Here is a 21,212-nt window from a genome sequence, read left to right on the forward strand (position 1 = left end):
ACACACACACACACACACAATGAAAGCCAGCATGCAACAAGGTAAAATTCTCAATATATAGAATTCAATTTTTAAAATTACCAAACATGAAGTTCCAAGATGGCCAAATAGGAACAGCTCCAGTCTGCAGCTCCCAGCGTGATTGACCCAGAAGATGGGTGATTTTTGCGTTTCCAACTGAGGTACCTGGTTCATCTCATTGGGACTGGTTGGACAGTGGGTGCAGCCCATGGAGGGTGAGCTGAAGCAGGGCTGGGTGTTGCCTCACCTGGGAAGTGCAAGGGGTCAGGGGATTTCTCTTTCCTAGCCAAGGGAAGCTGTGACAGATTGTACCTGGGAAAACAGAACACTCCCACCCAAATACTGTGCTTTCCCCAAGGTCTTAGCAACTAGCAGACAAGGAAATTCTCTCCTATGCCCATCTCAGTGGGTCGCCAGACCATGGAGCCTTGCTCACTACTATCTCAGCAAACTGAGATCCTACTGCGAGGTGGCAGCCTGGCTGGGGGAGGGGTATCCAACATTGCTGAGGCTTGAGTAAGTAAACAAAGCAGCCAGGAAGCTCGAACAGGGTGGAGCCCACTGCAGCTCAGCAAGACCTACTGCCTCTAGACTCCACCTCTGTGGGCAGGGCTTAGCTGAAAAAAAGGCAGCAGACAACTTCTGCAGATGTAAATGTCCCTGTCTAACAGCTCTGAAGAGAGCAGTGGTTCTCCCAGCATGGCGTTTGAGCTCTGAGAATGGACAGACTGCCTCCTTAAGTGGGTCCCTGACCCCCGTGTAGCTTAACTGGGAGACATCTCCCAGTAAGGGCCAACAGACTCCTCATATAGGACAGTGACCCTCTAGGATGAAGCTTCCAGAGGAAGGATCAGGCAGCAATATTTGCTGTTCTGCAGCCTATGCTGGTGATACCCAGGCAAATGGGGTCTAGAGTGGACCTCCAGCAAATTCCAACAGACCTGTAGCTGAGAGACCTGAATGTTAGAAGGAAAACTAACAAACAGAAAGGAATAGCATCAACAAGCTGGATGGAGAATGACTTTGACAAGTTGACAGTACTAGGCTTCAGAAGGTCGGTAATCACAAACTTCTCTGAGCTAAAGGAGCATGTTCGAATCCATCACAAGGAAGCTAATAAACCTTGAAAAAAGGTTAGACAAATGACTAACTAGAATAAACAGTGTAGAGAAGACCTTAAATGACCTGATGGAGCTGAAAACCATGGCATGAGAACTTCATGACACATGCACAGGCTTCAATAGCTGATTAGATCAAGTGGAAGAAAGGGTATCAGTGATTGAAGATAAAATTAATGAAATAAAGTGAGAAGACAAGGTTAGAGAAAAAAGAGTAAAAAGAAACGAAGAAAGCCTCCAAGAAATATGGGACTATGTGAAAAGACCAAATCTATGTTTGATTGGTGTACCTGAAAGTGATGGGGAGAATGGAACCAAGTTGGAAAACACTCTTCAGGATATTATCCAGGAGAACTTCCCCAACCTAGCAAGGCAGGCCAACATTCAAATTCAGGAAATACAGAGAACACCACAAAGATACTCCTCGAGAAGAGCAACCCCAAGACACATAACTGTTAGATTCAACAAGGTTGAAATGAAGGAAAAAATGTTAAGGGCAGCCAGAGAGAAAGGTTGAGTTACCCAAAAAGGGAAGCCCATCAAACTAACAGCAGATTTCTCAGCAGAAACCCTACAAGCCAGAAGAGAGTGGGGGCCAATATTCAACATTCTTAAAGAAAAAAATATTTAACCTAGAATTCCATATCCAGCCAAACTAAGCTTCATAAGTGAAGGAGAAATAAAATCCTTTACAGACAAGCAAATGCTAAGAGATTCTGTCACCAGCAGGCCTGCCTTACAAGAGCTCCTGAAGGAAGCACTAAACATGGAAAGGAAAAACCAGTACCAGACACTGCAAACACATGCAAAATTGTAAAGACCATCAATTCTATGAAGAAACTGCATCAATTAATGGGCAAAACAACCAGCTAACATCATAATGACAAGATCAAATTCGCACATAACAATATTAACCTTAAATGTAAATAGGCTAAATGTCCCTCTTAAAAGACACAGACTGGCAAATTGGATAAAGAGTCAAGACCCATCAGTGTGCTATATTCAGGCAACCCATCTCATGTGCAAAGACACACATAGGCTCAAAATAAAGAGATGGAGGAAGATCTACCAAGAAAATGGAAAGCAAAAATAAAGCAGGGGTTGCAGTCCTAGTCTCTGATAAAACAGACTTTAAACCAACAAAGATCGAAAGAGACAAAGAAGGCCATTACATAACAGTAAAGGGATCAATTCAACAAGAAGAGCCAACTGTCCTAAATATATATGCACCCAGTACAGGAGCACCCAGATTCATAAAGCAAGTCCTTAGAGGCTTACAAAGAGACTTAGACTCGCACACAATAATAATGGGAGACTTTAACACCTCACTGTTAATATTAGGCAGATCAATAAGACAGAAGATTAACAAGGATATCCAAGACTTGAACCCAACTCTGCACCAAGCAGACCTAATAGACATCTATAGAACCCTTTACTCCAAATCAACAGAATATACATTCTTCTCAGCACCACATCACACTTATTCTAACATTGACCACATAATTGGAAGTAAAGCACTCCTCAGCAAATGTAAAAGAACAGAAATCACAACAAACTGTCTCTCAATCAAATTAGAACTCAGGATTAAGAAACTCACTCAAAACCACACAACTACATGGAAACTGAACAACTTGCTCCTGAATGACTACTGGGTAAATAACGAAATGAAGGCAGAAATAAAGATGTTCTTTGAAACCAATGAGAACAAAGACACAACATACCAAAATCTCTGGGACACATTTAAGGCAGTGTGTAGAGGGAAATTTATAGCACTAAATGGCCCCAAGAGAAAGCAGGAGAGATCTAAAATCAACATCCTAACATCACAATTAAAAGAACTAGAGAAGCAAGAGCAAACAAATTCAAAAGCTAGCAGAAGGCAAGAAATAACTAAGATTAGAGCAGAACTGAAAGAGATAGAGACACAAAAGACCCTTCAAAAAATCAATGAATCCAGGAGCTGTTTTTTTGAAAAGATCAACAAAATTAATAGACTGCTAGGAAGACTAATAGAGAAGAAAACAGAAAACAATCAAATAGATGCAATAAAAAAATGATAAAGGGGATATCACCACCAATCCCACAGAAATACAAACTACTATCAGAAAATACTATAAACACCTCTACGCAAATAAACTAGAAAATCTAGAAGAAATGGATAAATTCGCCAGGTGCGGTGGCTCAAGCCTGTAATCCCAGCACTTTGGGAGGCCGAGATGGGCAGATTACGAGGTCAGGAGATCGAGACCATCCTGGCTAACACGATGAAACCCCATCTCTACTAAAAAAATACAAAAAATTAGCCAGGCATGGTGGCGGGTGCCTGTAGTCCCAGCTACTCGGGAGGCTGAGGCAGGAGAATGGCATAAACCCGGGAGGCGGAGCTTGCAGTGAGCTGTGATCCGGCCACTGCACTCCAGCCTGGGTGACAGAACGAGACTCTGTCTCAAAAAAAAAAAAAAAAAAAAAAAAAAAAAAAAAAAAGAATAATTTCCTGGACACATACACCCTCCTAAGGCTAAACCAGGAAGAAGTTGAATCTCTGAATAGGCCAATAACAGGCTCTGAAATTAAGGCAATAACTAATAGCCTATCAACCAACAAAGGGCCAGGACCAGATGGATTCACAGCTGCATTCTATCAGAGGTACAAAGAGGAGTTGGTATGATTCCTTCTGAAACTATTCCAATCAAAAGAAAAAGAAGGAATCCTCCCTAACTCATTGTATGAGGCCAACATCATCCTGATACCAAAGCCTGGTAGAGACACAACAAAAAAAGAGAATTTTAGACAAATATCCCTGATGAACATCAATGTGAAAATCCTCAATAAAATACTGGCAAACCGAATCCAGCAGCACATCAAAAAGCTTATCCACTACGATCAAGTCAGCTTAATCTCTGGGATGCAAGGCTGGTTCAACATACACAAATCAATAAACAAAATCCATCACATAAACAGAAACAATGACAAAAACCACATGATTATCTCAATAGATGCAGAAAAGGCCTTCAACAAAATTCAACAGCCCTTCATGTTAAAAACTCTCAATAAACTAGGTATTGATGGAACATATCTCAAAATAATAAGAGCTATTTATGACAAACCCACAGCCAATATCATACTGAATGGTCAAAAGCTGGAAGCATTCCCTTTGAAAACAGGCACAAGACAAGGATGCCCTCACTCACCACTCCTATTCAACATAGAATTGGAAGTTCTGGCCAGGGCAATCAGGAAAGAGAAAGAAATAAAGGGTATTCAATTAGGAAAAGAGGAAGTCAAATTGTTTCTGTTTGCAGATGACATGATTGTATATTTAGCAAACCCCATCCTCTCAGCCCAAAATCTCCTTAAGCTGATAAGCAACTTCAGCAAAGTGATACAAGATCAATGTGCAAAAATCACAAGCATTCCTATACACCAATAACAGACAAACAGAGAGCCAAATCATGAATGAACTCCCATTCACAATTGCTACAAAGAGAATAAAATACCTAGGAATCCAACTTACAAGGGATATGAAGGACTTCTTCAAGGAGAACTACAAACGACTGCTCAACAAAATAAAAGAGGACATAAACAAATGGAAGAACGTTCCATACTCACAGACAGGAAGACTCAATCTCGTGAAAATAGCCATACTTCCTGAGGTAATTTATAGATTCAATGCCATCCCCATCAAGCTACAAATGATTTTCTTCACAGAATTGGAAAAAACTACTTTAAAGTTCATATGGAACCGAAAAAGAGCCCGCATTGCCAAGACAATCTTAAGCCAAAAGAACAAAGCTGGAGGCATCACGCTACCTACCTTCAAACTATACTACAAGGCTACAATAACCAAAACAGCATACCAAAATGGAGATATGGACCAAGGGAACAGAACAGAGGCCTCAGAAATAACACCACACATCTACAATCATGTGATTTTTCACAAACCTGACAAAAACAAGAAATGGGGAAAGGATTCCCTACTTAACAAACAGTGCGAGGAAAACTGGCTAGCCATATGTAGAAAGCTGCAACTGGATCCCTTCCTTACACCTTATACAAAAATTAATTCAGGATTAAAGACTTAAATGTTAGACCTAAAACCATTAAAAACCCTAGAAGAAAACCTAGGCAATACCATTCAGGACATAAGCATGGGCAAGCACTTCATGACTAAAACACCAAAGCAATGGCAACAAAAGCCAAAATAGACAAATGGGATCTAATTAAACTAAAGAGCTTCTGCACAGCAAAAGGAACTATCATCAGAGTGAACAGGCAAAGTACAGAATGGGAGAAAATCTTTGCAATCTACCCATCTGACAAAGGGCTAATATCCAGAGTCTACAAGGAACTCAAACAAATTTACAAGAAAAAAACAAACAACCCCATCAAAAAGTGGGCAAATTATATGAACAGACACTTCTCAAAAGAAGACATCTGTGTAGCCAACAGACACATGAAAAAATGCTCATCATCACTGGCCATCAGAGAAATGCAAATCAAAACCACAATGAGATCGTGTCTCACATCAGTTGGAATGGCAATCATTAAAGAGTCAGGAAACAACAGATGCTGGAGAGGACGTGGAGAAATAGGAACTCTTTTACACTGTTGGTGGGAGTGTAAACAAGTTCAACCATTGTGGAAGACAGTGTGGAAATCCCTCAAGGATCTAGAACTAAAAATACCATTTGACCCAGCAATCCCATTACTGAATATATACCCAAAGGATTATAAATCATGCTACTATAAAGACACATACCTTCATATGTTTATTGATGTTTATTGCAACACTATTCACAATAGCAAAGACTTGGAACCAACCCAAATGCCCATCAATGATGGACTGGATTAAGAAAATGTGGCACATATACACCATGGAATACTATGCAGCCATAAAAAAGGATGAGTTCATGTCCTTTGCAGGGACATGGATGAAGCTGGAAACCATCATTCTCAGCAAACTATCACAAGGACAGAAAACCAAACACCGCATGTTCTCACTCATAGGTAGGAATTGAACAATGAGATCACTTGGACACAGGGTAGGGAACATCACACACTGGGGCCTGTTGGTGGGGTGGGGGCCTGGGGAAGGGATAGCATTAGAAGAAATACCTAATGTAAATGACGAGTTGATGGGTGCAGCAAACCAACATGGCACGTGTATACCTATGTAACAAACCTGCACGTTGTGCACCACATGTACCTAGAACTTAAAGTATAATAATAATACTACTACTAATAATAATAACAAATTTACCAAACATGCAAAGAAGCAGGAACATGTGACCCATAATGAAGAGAAAAAAATCAATAGACGGAAATCAACCCAGAACTTGACACAGATGACAGAATGAGTAGGCAAGAACATAAAAACTATTATGATAACCATATTTCATATATTTAAAATACTAAAAGGAATATTGGGCCAGGCGCAGTGGCTCAGGCCTGTAATTCCAGCACTTTGGGAAGCCGAGGCGTGTGCATCATATGAGGTCAGGGGTTCGAGACCAGCCTAGCCAACTTGGCAAAACCCCATCTCTACTAAAAATACAAAAAATTAGCCAGTTGTGGTGTTGGGCGCCTGTAATCCCAGCTACTCGGGGGGCTGAGGCTGGAGAATCACTTGAACCTGGGAGGCGGAGGTTGCAGTGAGCCAAGATTGCACCACTGCACTCCAGCTCCAGCCTGGGCGACAAGAGCAGAACTCTGTCTCAAAAAAAAAAAAAAAGAAAAAAAAGAAAAGAAAAAGAAATATTGAACATGTTAAGTACAGACGTGAAAGATATATAAAAGACTCAAACTTCTAGAGATGGAAGTAACAATGCCTGTGATGAAAAAAATCACTGGATGGGGGATAACAGCAGATTAGACATTATGGAAGAAAAGGCTGGTGAACTTTAAGATATATTAATATAAATGACCCAAAATGAAACACTTCGAAAAAATGATGAGAAAAAGTAAACAGAGGATCAGTGAGTTGCTGGAAAATATCAAGTGGCCTAATATCAATGCAATTGGAGTCCCCAAAAGAGGTCAGGGGACAAAGTAGGAGAAAAAAAATTTGAAGTAACAATAGCCAAAAGTTTTTCAAGTTTGTTGAAAATTGTAAATCAACAAATTCAGAATCTCAGTAAACCCCGAGTATAAAATATAGGAAAAAAGACACCAAGTATCACATAATAAAATTGCTAAAAACAAAACAAAAATTCAAACAGCGACAAAGAAAAAATCTTAAAAGCAGCCAGGGACCAAAACCAAAACAAAACAAAACAAAAAAACATGCTAAATATAGAAGAATAAAGATAAGAATGATTGCAGATTTCTCATCAATGCAAGCCAGAGGAAAGTGGAGCAACATCCTTAAAGTACTGAAAAGGGAAAAAAATCTATCAACAAGTATTCTATAACCAGCAAAAACACCTTTCAAAAATAAAGATAACTTTTTCCAACTACAAATACTGAAGGAATTAATCACCAGCATACTTTCACTATTTAAAAAAATCTTAAAGGAAGCCCTTCAGCAAAGTAAAATGATACCAAATGGAGATCTAGATCCACACAAAGAAATGAAGAGTCCCAGGAATGCTATCTATGTGAGCAAATACAAAGATGACTTGCCCAAAGTCAGAAAGTGGTAGAGCTGGGACTTGAGTGCAGGGCTTTTGACACCAAGGTCAATCTTAACCCACTACACTGCAGCTGCGTGTAACTCTGCCATTAATTTAAATTAACAAACACTGATTACATTCTTATTCTATACAAAGTTGGTACAACATTGGTAGTGTTGCGGGGGAAATCTAAGAGTAAATGAAGTACATGCTCTGCTCTCAAAGGAGCTTGTCTTCTATTTGAAGAATCAGAGATAAAAAGGAAAGGGAAGTTTAGGGAAGAGTGTGGGAAGTTCTGAATATGTCCTGAGAGTGCAACTCTACTATCAAAATTAGAATGCTGATAAAGTGAGTCCACTTTCAAATCGAGAGCAGGGTCATTTCATCCATTAAGGATTACAGGTCCAAGAGCCCAAGATCTGTGATGATCTTAAAACACTACTCAATGACAGTTGAAGCTGATTCTGGCATTAGAATATTTAAATAAAAACACAATACCTGTTCTTTCATTTGACAGACATTTATTGCCATGGGCTGTAAAGAATGCTGAGAATGTAAAAACTGGAACAAGGCACAGTGTTACTACGATCAGTATTATCAAGCATCAACAAAGTGGAATGGGCCACATGTCAGCTGGTTAGTTCAGAGGAGGGCTAGATCACTGGGGGCTAGCATTCCTGGAAGGCTCTATGAGCTAAGCCTTAAGAAGGATAGACTAGAACAGGCAGTGAAGCGGGATGAACTGGTCCAGGGGGTTCTGAGCACAGGTGTGGAAGCAACAATGTGCATAGGAGGTTGGTGGAAGTGAAGAGAAGGACCCTAGTGTGCCTGTTGAAAAAGGAAAGAAAGGGGAGTAGTTTGAAAGAGTAGGCTATGGAGAAGCTTTTAATGTAGAGATTGACAGGGGGCTCAGGCTATTAATAGGCAAAGAAAAGACAAACTAATGGGTAAATTCTAGAATCAAATCCAAGATTACATATTCATTGGTAACTTGCTTCAACTATAACCAGTTATTAGACAATGTATAATCTATATAGTAAGCAATATGTTTTTTATTCTGCAGAGGGCAAACAGGGACTCTAAGGAAATTAGATTGGCAGGTAAGGTATAAATTAGCAATCTAGTAATCAGAAGCCATCCCAATGACTTGACTCCATGTTGACTTACAGACTGAGATGTTATCCATTCAGTTAGGCCACAGTGGCTATATGATCTTTGATCAATCGCTTCTCCTCTATGTGTCTCAATGTCTTCATCTGAAAAATAGAGTTGTTGTAAACATGTCCTGAAAAATAAAATGGATGTGAAAATGCTATGAAAACACAGTTCCTAAACAACTGTTATTTGTTATTATTATACAGTAATGAGGACTAAGAGACATGATTCCACACCCATTCATCATTTATTCTTCTGTATAAGTTTGAAGAGTATATGCTTGATATAAAGAAGGCAAACATACTCAAAGATGACCATTTTTTCTATTATTATACACCATTGTCATTGAACCTGTTTTTCTTGCAGTCATTTTCTGTATTGATCTTTCCTTTGCTACAGTGTCTCTTCTTGCTTCGTCCAGCTAAACAAGATTATAAAATATACATCGAATGCAAGTCAAACAAATGAAAGAGTTGAAGTGTGTGGTATGAACATTTATTTAACTATTTGTTTATTCACACTAATTGTTCAATGGAAATAGTCCAGAAATTATGCAAATAAGAAAAAAAAATCTACATCCTTAAGGAGCTCACAGTAGGAGGGTCACATAGTCATGTAAATAAACATTATCACAAAAGAATGTAAAAGGGCTTTGGAGGAGGGTGCTCCCAGATGCTCTAACAGAAATCAGATTGGCTGGGAGGCAGGGCTGGGCTGAGGAAGCTTCCAATGCCAGGGACCACTGGAGCAATCTAGTAAGTAAATCAGGCTTTGTGCAGAGGGAATGAGATGCCTAAAAGGATCAAAACATGACAAGCCATAACATATCCAGGAAACTGCAATAAGATTAGTAATTTCAGAGTATAGGTTATAAGGGAGTAGTGATGATGTCCATACAAGATAATGGACATCAGCCTGGTCAAGAAGAGCTGTGCAAAGGAGTATGCACAATCAGGGGGAAAAAAAGTGCAGCAGTGAAGGAATAGATTGTACAATAAGGTGGTGAGGTTTCATTTATGATATGTAAGAGAGATTCCAGGTGTGGATGTGTTTACAGTCATTCGATTATTATATATTGAGGAACTTTTTATCCTATTTGTATTGTGTGGTCCTTTTACTTCTCTTACTGGCCATCCCTACTGAACGTCTTTTGACCATTTCAATGTCAATTACCTTTGTAACAAGAGTAGGATGGGGAAAAAGAGCAATTAACTTTGAACATATTACTCTAATAAGCATGTGAACAAGTGAAATAGCTCTACCACTGGTCCTCCAAATGAATCATGTGAGGGGGTAGACCAAATAGAATTATGTACGTGAAGGCAATTTGTGTGCACCAGTGCCCAACAAGGGCTAGCTGTTATTATGTATGTTTTGTGTCTAGCTGCTTTCAACAGAGAAATGATAACATAGGCAGCATTTTCAATCCACTTAATACTCAAAGAACTATTACCAATAAATCTGGCAGCGCCATTGAGGGAAGTAGGAAATTCACTAAAAAATCAGAAGCATTGGTTTGTGAACAGCTCTAGAATGGAATGCTGTAAATAGTCATGAGTTTGGTGTAGAAGCAGAGCAGAGACAAAGAGAGAGCTTGCAAGTTAGCATCTTACCCAAACCCTGGAGTCCATAAATAATTACCCAGAGAGTGGAAAAACTGGTTTGTTGAAGTTTGGAGGACATCAGTAATGCTCTGTTTCTCCAGTGATCCCTTCCCTCAGGGGAACTGGCAGTGCTTGGCAAGCAGCCTCATTACTCACAACCCTGCTTCTGCTGGGCTGGCAAGATCTGGAGATATCATTAAACACATATAGCGGGTAGTCTTCCCCAGGCCACTCCAAGAAATCAGGTCCATTCAACAGTCAGTAAACATTTATAGAGTCTATATATGCTTCACACATAGTAAGTGCTCAATAAATGCTAGCCTTAGTTATTATGGCTCAGTGTCTAGCATATGATAGGTACCATAATTGTTCATCATGGAAGGGATCTAGAAATAGTTACCATGTCCCTGGGTCAAAACTTCTGCCACTCCATGTTCCTTCTAGGTCCTTCTAGGCCCTGCTAGCTTCCTTCTAGCTGATAGTGCTGGCTGATCACTAACCCTGTTCCTCTCCAGGGCACACTACCCTGTGGGCACAGATAGATCACATTTTCTACCCTTCCTTGGTGTTAGGTATTGTCACATGACTAAATTCTAGCCAATAGGGTATAAGCAGAACTGATGAGGGCCAATTCTAGTCCTGGCTCTTAAAACCTCTGTCATAGTTTACATTTCCTGTAATGATACAGTAAGATTCTGCAAGACCAACTCCTTCATACAAAACACCTATCAAATCTGGACATAAGGCAAAAAGCAATAATGAATGTACTGCAAAGTACTAGATAGAGAAGAGTACACTCTTTGCTCATATCCAAAATATTTAAAGAACTCTTACAACTCAGTAATAAGACAGACAACCCTATTTTTGAAATGGGCAAAATATTTGAACAGGCATGTCACAGAATAAAATATACAAATAGCCAATAAACATGTGAAAAGATGCTCACCTCACTAGTTAGGATCATGCAAATGAGAAATAAGATTCTACTACACATACACTGATATGGCTAAAATTAACAACACTGACAATGACAAGCATTGACAAAATTTGGAACAACTGGAACTCCCAGATATTGCTGGTGACAGTGCAAGATGGTCAGCAATTTTGGTAAATAGTAGGGCAGTATCTTACGAAGTTAAATATCCACTTGTCATACGACCCAGTAATTCCACTTGTAGATATGAGAGAAGTTAAAGTATATGTACACAAAAGGGCATATATGCAAATCACAGCACCATTATTCATAATAGCTAATACCTAGGGCTTATCCGAACATCAAAAAACAGTGAATGAATAAACAAATCATTGTGTATCCATACGATGAAATACTACACAGCAACAAAAATCAATGAAAAACTAATACAATAATCAACATGGATTATGCTAAACAAAGGAAGCATAACACAAAATAATACATCTTATGTTCCATTTGTATGAGATTAGAGAAGAGGCAAAGTTTATCTGTATTGACAGAAAGTTGTCTGGCGCTAGGGATTTGTAAGAGGGGATCAGATGTAAAAAGGCAACAGGAAATTTTTAGGATGTTAGAAAGCCTATATTTTTATTTTCACGGTGGTTATACAACTATACACAATTAGCAAAAGTAAATCAAACTGTACCATTAAAATGGGTGAATTTAACTTAAAAAACTCTCACACAAACCTGTCTCTCCTACTTATCTGCTGGCTATTTATGGTGCCTGGAGAGACCTTGAAAACCATGTGCTGATGATGGTGGTGCCCCCATCCCCTGGGTCTCTTAATGAATGTGTGGGGCAGAGCTCTCCCCAACATTGCTGATAAAAAGCCCCACACTGGACTGGTATATGGCTGATAAATAAATGGTTAGAGTTTTGTGCTCTTGAAATGTGGGGGGTTACAGAACCAAGAATTCCCTTAACTAATATATATGTCTCCAAAATAAAACACACAATCAAGACCACCTAATTTGTCCTTGCTCAACTCACATTATTTAACTAGAGATAAATCAGTGATAACATAAATGTGCAAATTAAGAGAACAATTAGGTAAATTATGGCATGCCCATCCTATATAATATTTATTATATAACCACTTAGTTAATAATTATGAGAACTCTCTAGTGACCTGCAAACACACTCACAATGGGAAATGAACAAAGCAAAACTCAGAATTCTATCTTTGCTATTGTATTAGGATGCCCAGACACCTCAAACTGCGTTCACGCAAGACTTTGAGCATATTTAGGCCTGTCTGAAGAGACCTACCTGGCATATGTTTGCATGTGGTACTGAGGAACCTACTGAGCAAAAATTCATTATAAGGAAAAGAGACTCAAGTATTACAACCTCAGCTTAGGAATAGAATCAGCAAAAAAAAAAAAAAAGAAATAGGTGGTCCTAAAAAGACTGTTAGCCATTTAATTTTCTCTCCCTCAAACTGTGGACTCACAGATGCTCAAAGGAGTATGGGCTGCAATAAAAAGCCTGTAAAAACCACAAGGGCAGTTCCATTAAAATCTCCACATTTGCACTGCTTGATAGCTCATGTCCCTGATTCCAACACAGTGGACTTGCTGATCACAAGCAAGCTAATCAAGGAGTCAAACCAGCCTTTGCTGGCTGCTGGAAGAAGAATGGAAGAGGGCATAACACTAGGGCAGAGGAACCGGGCAGCTTTTGAAGTTTCTGCAGCAGCACCAGCAACAGGAGACATGCTGAAAGGGAGATGCTAAAAAGGAGAGGAAAATCAGAGATGACACATGATAGCTGAGAGGATTAGTTCCTGAGAATTCAAAAACTAGTTAGGAAGGATGTGAGGAGAACTGGAATTTCTGCAGAATGAGTAGGGCTAGAATCAGAGAAACATTGTCTGATTACTGCTAGTGTGACCTGATGTCTACCACCAGGCTGGCCTAGCCCGTATACACATAAAAGCAGTCTGTGCGTGTTTTGCGTGCATGAGTTCTTTTCATTATGTGTTTGAAAAATACAGACAAACATAAAGCGTAAAACAGACCATATAAAAATTAAAACAGGCCAGGTGCAGTAGCTCATGCCTATAATCCCAACATTTTGGAAGGACAGACTGGAGGACTGCTTGAGGCCAGGAGCTCAAGACCAGCCTGCACAACATAGTGAGACCTCATCTGCAAAAAATAAAAAAGTTAGCCAGTATGGGAGCATGAGCCTATAGTCCCAGCTACTCGGGAAGCTGAGGCAGGAGGATCATTTGAACCCAGGAGACTGAGGCTGCTGTGAGCTGTGATTGTACCACTGCACTCCAGCTTGGGTGACAGAGTGAAACCCTGTCTTGAAGAAAAAAATTTAAAACATTGTAAGATGGTAGCATTATAGATAATTTTTTCTTTTGTTTTGATTTGTGTACATGTTATCATTGCTTTTTGCAGCTCACTGCAGCCTCGACCTCCAGGGCTCAAGTAAGCCTCCTGAGTAGCTGGGACCACAGAGGTGCACCACCATGCCCAGCTAATTTTTTAAGTTTTTTTTTTTTTTTTTTTTTTTTTTTTTTTTTTTTTGTAGAGACAGAGTCTCACCATGTTGCCCAGACTGGTCTTGAATTTTTGTGCTCCAGGGATCCTCCTGCCTCTGCCTCCCAGGATTATAGGTGTGAGCCACCGTGCCCAGCCTCATTGTTTTAATAGAACCAAATGTGATACAGAATGCAATCCTCCAGTTATTTGTTCTGTAATTACTGAATAATTGATTCCTTCTGTTTTCTGCTCTCATAGCATAGGCATTACAAGAACAGGAAGAATAAGACATTGGGATCTCTCGTGTTCTACAATAAACATAGATCTATTACAAAGAATATTTTGGGGTTCAACAAAGGCTTATTTTTATATTTTTTTGTATCCTGTATATCATCTCAGCAGCAATTTACCATTCTCCTGGAGTTTGATTATGGCCCTTTTTATAGAAATAAATCTGATGCATCGAATAAAGGAAACTTTTCATTGGCCAGCAGGGACATTGTGAGTAAGCAAAGCTTAGAATTTATTACATATCATTTCCAGTGTGTCTTGAAGCCCTGGCTCACCAGTGACTTAACCTTGATGAACAACTAACGTGAATCTCTTCACTCAGAGGGAAGGAAAGGCTCTCATAACCTTTAGAGATGCCATGTGTTTATAGCCAGTCCTATTTAGATGAAGTCTCAGAAAAGAATTCCCTGACCATTCATTCATTCACTGGGCATTTATTCATTCATTCATCCAACCCATATTTCTGGGCCTGACATTCTGTTAGATGCTGGGGATAAACAGCTCCACAAAGTAAATGTTCTGAGGAAACATACAGAAATAACTAGGTATCCAAAGTATTTCATGTGTGTTGTGGAACATTGTTGAAAGAGACATTAACTTTCCCTAGGGGAAAAGAAAGGATGGTGGTCTGTCTTCCACAAGGCTCACCAGTTTTCTGGGCTACAATATCTGTTCTTATTGCCCATCCCTGACTGCTAGGATGATGCTATATATTTAAGGTCATTTTATGGCTACATTCATGTCCAGGTATCAGTGGTTTATATTATTTACTAATCAAATATAGTACTTAAAAAATTGGGGTCAGGCACAGTGGCTCACGCCTGTAATCCCAGCACTTTGGGAGGCCGAGGTGGGTGGATCACGAGGCCAGGAGATTGAGACCATCCTGGCTAACACAGTGAAACCCTGTCTCTACTAAAAATACAAAAAATTAGTTGGGCATGGTGGTGGGTGCCTGTAGTCCCAGCTACTCAGGAGGCTGAGGCAGGAGAATGGCGAGAACCCAGGAGGCGGAGCTTGCAGTGAGCTGAGATTGCACCACTGCACTCCAGCCGAGGCGATAGAGGGAGACTCTGTCTCAAAACAAATTCAGTTATAACCACAATACTCTGTTGTCTTTCTACTTGCTTTAAGGTAAACAGGAAAATATCCCTGGACTATCTGCCTCTGGCCCAGGAAATATTCAGCACTGACTTCTCATATTAATTGTTATTTAAAAATTACCAAAGATGAGGATGCTGATGGCATCCCTCTTGTTTCCCACCTGGCTCTCTACCACATGAAGACCTCTAAAACCCCCTACTAGATCCATTTGGTCCCCATTTGCAGGTTCAGCTCATCTTGATTCAGAGATGAATTGATCCCTAAGAAGTGTGTTAAGAACTATAGGGTCAAAGCTCATTGACTTGGAATCAAGCCACCTTATTGCTAGCTCAGCTTAGATGTACTTGTTTCTGGATTATTTCCTTGTGTTATTTTAAATTTTATTTGTGTATTTATTCATTTATCGAGATGGGTTTGCACTGTGTTGCACAGGCTGGTTTTGAACTCCTGGGCTCAAGCAATCTTCCTACCTCAGCCTCCCATGTAGCTGGGGTTACAGGCATTTGCCACCGTGCCCATCTTCCTTATCTTAAATACAATGCTTGTACCACAACATTGGTAACTGGGTGCCTGCTTTTCCCTTGTGTCAATTTCCTACCTTGACTCCTGGCTTCATACTCTATTTCCTGTCTTGCTCTTCCCAATTCCAGAGATTAAAGTCCTGGCCTTGAACTGCAGTCGTCTGGCTAGGTTCCTGCTTCTAGCCATCTCTAATGCCACCTGCTATCCTGCTTGGCTTTCTGGGGGCTCTGCACTGCCCACATGCCTGGATATTTATTTCCTGCTTCTCCCTGGACATCGTTGTGTTACTTACTACTGGAGTCAGTCCCAACTTGATAGAATGATCAGGTTTGGAGGTTTTAGCCTTCTCTTGGTTGATCCATCACCAATGCCAAAAGAACCCTGGTTCTGACCCTAAGCCCAGTCCTAATCCAGTTGAAGACAGAGAAATACGGATGAATGGAGAAGATGGCAATCAAGCAAAAAGTTAGAGGTGGGAACACTGAGTGATCAGCTATAATCTTAGTAAGCACAGAGAAGCTGTGAGATCATTTTTTTTTGTTTTTGTTTTTTTTGAGACGGAGTCTTGCTCTGTAGCCCGGGCTGGAGTGCAGTGGCCGGATCTCAGCTCACTGCAAGCTCCGCCTCCCGGGTTTGCGCCATTCTCCTGCCTCAGCCTCCGGAGTAGCTGGGACTACAGGCGCCCGCCACCTCGCCCGGCTAGTTTTTTGTATTTTTAGTAGAGACGGGGTTTCACCGTGTTAGTCAGGATGGTCTCGATCTCCTGACCTCGTGATCCGCCCGTCTCGGCCTCCCAAAGTGCTGGGATTACAGGCTTGAGCCACCGCACCCGGCCGTGAGATCATTGTAAAAATGTATTTGGTCTTCTTCCTGGGTTCCTGGCACAGAGCTCCTAAAATGCTTTGAATTTCATGACTGATGGGATTACCTTTTGTTATTCATAATGAGCCCTGTGAGATCACACTGAAGCTTGTGTTAACAAGGTAACTTAAGATGGGGTCCCTAGATAGCTTCAGAACAGGATGGTCACTAAAAAGACCAAGTGATTGGAAGGTTGGAACTTTCAGCCCCACCCTCTGACCTCTAGGAAGTGGTATTATACAGCTTTGAGCTCTATAAACTCTTGAACAACAGATTCAGAGAGCTACTAGGTGCTGGGAGGTGACACACCCAGAGAGGCATTGAAGCTCTGTGCCACCCTCATCCTACCCCCCCATACCTTGCCCTCTGCATCTCTTCCATTTGGCTGTTCTTGAGTTGTATCCTTTATAATAAGTCAGTAAATGTAAGTAAACTGTTTTTCTGAGTTCTGTGAGCTCTTCTAGCCAATTATTGAACTTGAGGAGGGGATCCTGGGAATCCTTGATTTATAGCTGGTAGGTCAGAACTATGGGTGGCCTGGCCCAGATGAGATTGACATTTGAGGTGAGGGAAGTCTGATAGGACTGAGCCCTTAATCTGTGGGATCTGCACTAACTCCAGATAGTGTCATAATTCAATTTTTGGATACTTGTTGTAAGTAGTTAGACAGGTGTGACTGGGGCAGGAAACGGCTCTCCTCCACCCACCAGGAATGTCAGGTGACGGTTTGATGATTATCACGTTGTCTCTCTAAGTGATAAACTGGCAGCCAGCCTCTGGAGAGAGGTCATTTCTTGATGGTCCACAACCGTTGCACTAAAGTGTTGACTGACTGCAGACGCCAAGAGAGGCAACTTCCCAGGCATGCGCATTAAGAGACAAAATGGTGGAGTATGACCTTCTGGGGGCACTCCACAGGAGAAGGGAAGAAAGCCTCAGACGGGCATGCGTACAACTTCCTAAACACACTGCATGTGCTCACTTCCCAAGGGTAAGGAGGGCACTGTGCATGCAGGCAACCCAACCTAAGGGAAGAATCATGGAAAGGGGGTGCAAGACGCCAGAGTTTGCTGGCCTATAAAGTCCTAGGATGATTGTTAAACGGGGCACTCGACCTTCTCAGTGCCCACTTGCATCTCTTCCAAAAGCACTTTCTTTCCTTTCCTGCTCTAAAGCTTTTTAATGAACTTCCACTCCTACAATGAAACTTGCCTCTATCTTTTTCCTGCCTTATGCCCCTCAGTTGAATTCTTTCTTCTGAGGAGGCAAGAATTGAGGTTGCTGCAGAGATATATGAATTTGCCACTGATAACTGGGATATCTTCCACTGGTAACATACCCAGTTGATATCAGAGAATTGATGAGCATCGGAAACCACCCCAGAGAAGCTATACATGGTAAGGGCCCTAAATTCCCAAGGGAGCATAAAAAGGGTATCTTAGAGTTTTGGTTCAGTTCTACTGGAAGGTGTGATGTACTGAGAAAGAGCTTATGGTCAACAAGCCACCTTCAAATCAAACGAGACCTATAGGCTCTGAGCAGTTGCCTTGCCCCTCACTGATATAACAGGAGTTCTTACCTGGGGCCCAGGTATGCCTAAGGGTCTATGCACAGACTTTGGGAAACTGTTTGCTTATGAGTGTTTTTTTCTTGAGGGAAGGCTGAGTTGCTTAGATCAGATTCTCATAGGAGCTTGTGTCTGACAACTCTAGAAACTTTCCCATAACTGTCAGCAAGGCTAAGTTAAGGGGCCAAACATTTTACATATATATAAGTATGTGTATATCGGGGTTGAATGTAGACCCCAATGTATTAAATCCCTCATAATTATAGATTCAACACAACCCATATTCACAATCTATTATATAATACATTAGGATGTACATTCAAACCTGTTCTTTTTAAAGCCCAACTGGCAATGCGATTCACTACCTTCAGCATGTAGTGCTTGATTGGAATGAGTTTAATCAGTTTGAGAGCATCATAGACTTTTTAAGTTAATGAAAACAGAAAGTTTGGAAAAAGACAACACCATGGGGAAATGATCAGAATGCAGAGGTCGATCTAGTTTTGATGCATAAAACAAAACATGCAGCAGAGATTTGTAGCAGAAAGAAGCACAGGAAGTAGCTGTATTCAGGTGACTTTCGGGTGGGAGTGGGGGCTGCTCTGGTAGATACCTTACCTAAAGAGAAGTTTCGTTCTTTTTCCTAAAGATAAACTGATGAATCTGAAACTTCAAAGAAAGAACACTCCTGACCCTGTGGTTCCTGCTGACCTAGGATCAGCAATTGACCCGATTTAAAAATTAGCCATGTAGAAATGTGGGCAGAGGTCAGAGTCACAGTGTGGCAGAAACATTGGGAAGAAGCTTAGAAATCTGTTTTTAATTTTTTACTTTTTAAAATTCTTGAGACAGAGTCTCATTCTATCACTTACACTGGAGTGCGGTGCCAAGAATACAGCTCACTGAAGCCTCAACCTTCTGGGTTAACCAATCCTCTCACCTCAGCCTCCCAAGAAGCTGGGACTGCAGAGCCATGCCACTACACCCAGCTAATTTTTTAAATTTTGTAAAGACGGGGTCTTGCTATGTTGCCCAGGCTGGTACCAAAGTCCTGGGCTCAAGTAATCCTCCTACTTTGGCCTCCCAAGGTGCTGGGATTACAGGCATCAGCCACCACACTCAGTCCAGGGAGCCTCTTTGATGGGTCACTAATTGTTGGCCATAAACACAAGTGCTTTTTGGCCCATGGAGTGTTTCAAAAGTAATTGGAGCCAGTATTGGCTCCAAATTAAGGGATTTCACAAGATAATAAAGATTTCTGTTTCTTTTGAAAAGTCTGAAAACATTGCAACACTGGCCTCTAGTGCCCACTTGGGACCACTCAGTGACAGCAGTCCCCGTTAGAAGGTGATGAGTTTGCAGACTCTCCTGGGGCCCACTCTTAGGAGACCAGGGATTTGTGTTATTGCGGAATTGAGAGGAGCAGAGCTGAAAGGCAGGAAAGAAGCGCTGAGATTTTTTTAAAGCAGAGAAAAAGGGGTAAAGAGGAAGTACCTAAGTTTACTTTGGGGTCTGGCCACTGTACTTTCTATTTTACCCAGGGAAGTGTCAAATTACATATTAGAGCCTTTGTGTACCTCATGGCACCTCATCTGGGCAGAGGGCCGAGTCCACTCCGAGCAGAAGTTCAGTAGGCTCCAGGAAAATTCTACTGGGCTCCCTGTGTGTCCTTGGGGAGCCTGTTGGGAATCTTCAACGCTCTTTGGCCTGGAGTTGGTTTCATTCCTCAGTCCGGCATTGCACTCACCCTTCGCAATCAGGACAGCTTATTCCTGGTTTTCAGTTCCTCCTTCCCAATGCCAGTTCATACATGACTTCACTATTCACTCACAGCTTCTAATGGACCAATGTTTACTACTTCAACAAACAGACTCTGGTTACCCATAATGTGTCAACTGCACAAAGTGCTGGGGAATTGAAGACAAGACATGATCCTGCCAGACAGTGACACAGTGTGACTAAAACGTTTGTGGGGAAGGCTGACCATCCGATTGGGTGATGGAAATCTGTCCACCAGATGGCGGTCAAGAGACTCCAGTGTAACAAAACAACTACAGAAAAATTAAAAAGGGAAATTTGCCCCGTGGAAGAATAAATAGCGCTATGACTTCTATTTCACGTGTACTTTTATGTTCTATTAAACACCTAACAGTTACATTCTCCAAACCCCTGGACTCTGGGTGTGATGTTCAGACAGGGCACAAGCTTCCACACCTGGCCTCTCTACCCCTTCAACCACTCGTAATCTCCGAAGACAGAGCACTGCCCGGTGAGACTAGGAAAGAACTGGCTATCGGTGAGATGTGCTCTCAGGAGGAAACTCCTCCGTTTGAATGAAAGGCTGATTCTTACTTGAGTTCTCTCCCAACTGGGTGTCCCTGGGAGGGGACGTCTCTCCTCTCCTAGATTCTGTGGCACTGCTCTCTCCCTATCTGCTCATCTTCCGTGTAATTTGATTAGAAATTTTTTTTTATGTGCAAGCTCTTCCAACTGTTTATAGTTTTTCACATTTTTTCCTGATTATAATAAGCTCGTTACAAGAAATGCAAAAAGATTAAAATTTAGGAAAAGTGTAATTCAACTCTTGGAGATAACCACTGTTAAGAGTTTGGTGTATATTCATCTAGAACAGGGTTTCTTAATCTCAGACCTGTTGGTATTTGCGGCTAGCAAATTCTTTGGAAAGCTGCCCTGTGGACCGTGGAATGATTAGCAGCAACCCTGACCTCTGCCCACTAGAGGCCAGTAGTAGCCTCACCACCACTACCACCTAGTTGTGACAACCAATAATGTATTCAGACATTGCAAATGGTTTCATATTACACATACTTTCGGGCAACTGGCTTTTTAACTTACATTTTGTTGTTGTTGTTGTTGTATCTTAACA

At 41.1% G+C, this 21,212-nt stretch overlaps 1 long non-coding RNA gene across 2 annotated transcripts; it reads left to right on the forward strand.

The window, feature by feature from the left end:
- Positions 1 to 16,900: 16,900 nt before the first annotated feature.
- Positions 16,901 to 20,415, forward strand: LOC139356731 (uncharacterized). Of its 2 annotated transcripts, none has more exons than XR_011609095.1 (3): positions 16,901 to 17,182; positions 18,002 to 18,155; positions 20,159 to 20,415. It is a non-coding gene; the product is annotated as an uncharacterized lncRNA (long non-coding RNA). The 2 variants fall into 2 exon arrangements; XR_011609096.1 differs by having other exon boundaries at positions 20,196 to 20,415.
- The last annotated feature ends 797 nt before the right edge of the window (positions 20,416 to 21,212 follow it).

The sequence above is a fragment of the Macaca nemestrina genome, chromosome 1 (genome assembly GCF_043159975.1).
Source record: "Macaca nemestrina isolate mMacNem1 chromosome 1, mMacNem.hap1, whole genome shotgun sequence".
In the NCBI taxonomy this organism is placed as follows: Eukaryota; Metazoa; Chordata; class Mammalia; order Primates; family Cercopithecidae; genus Macaca; species Macaca nemestrina.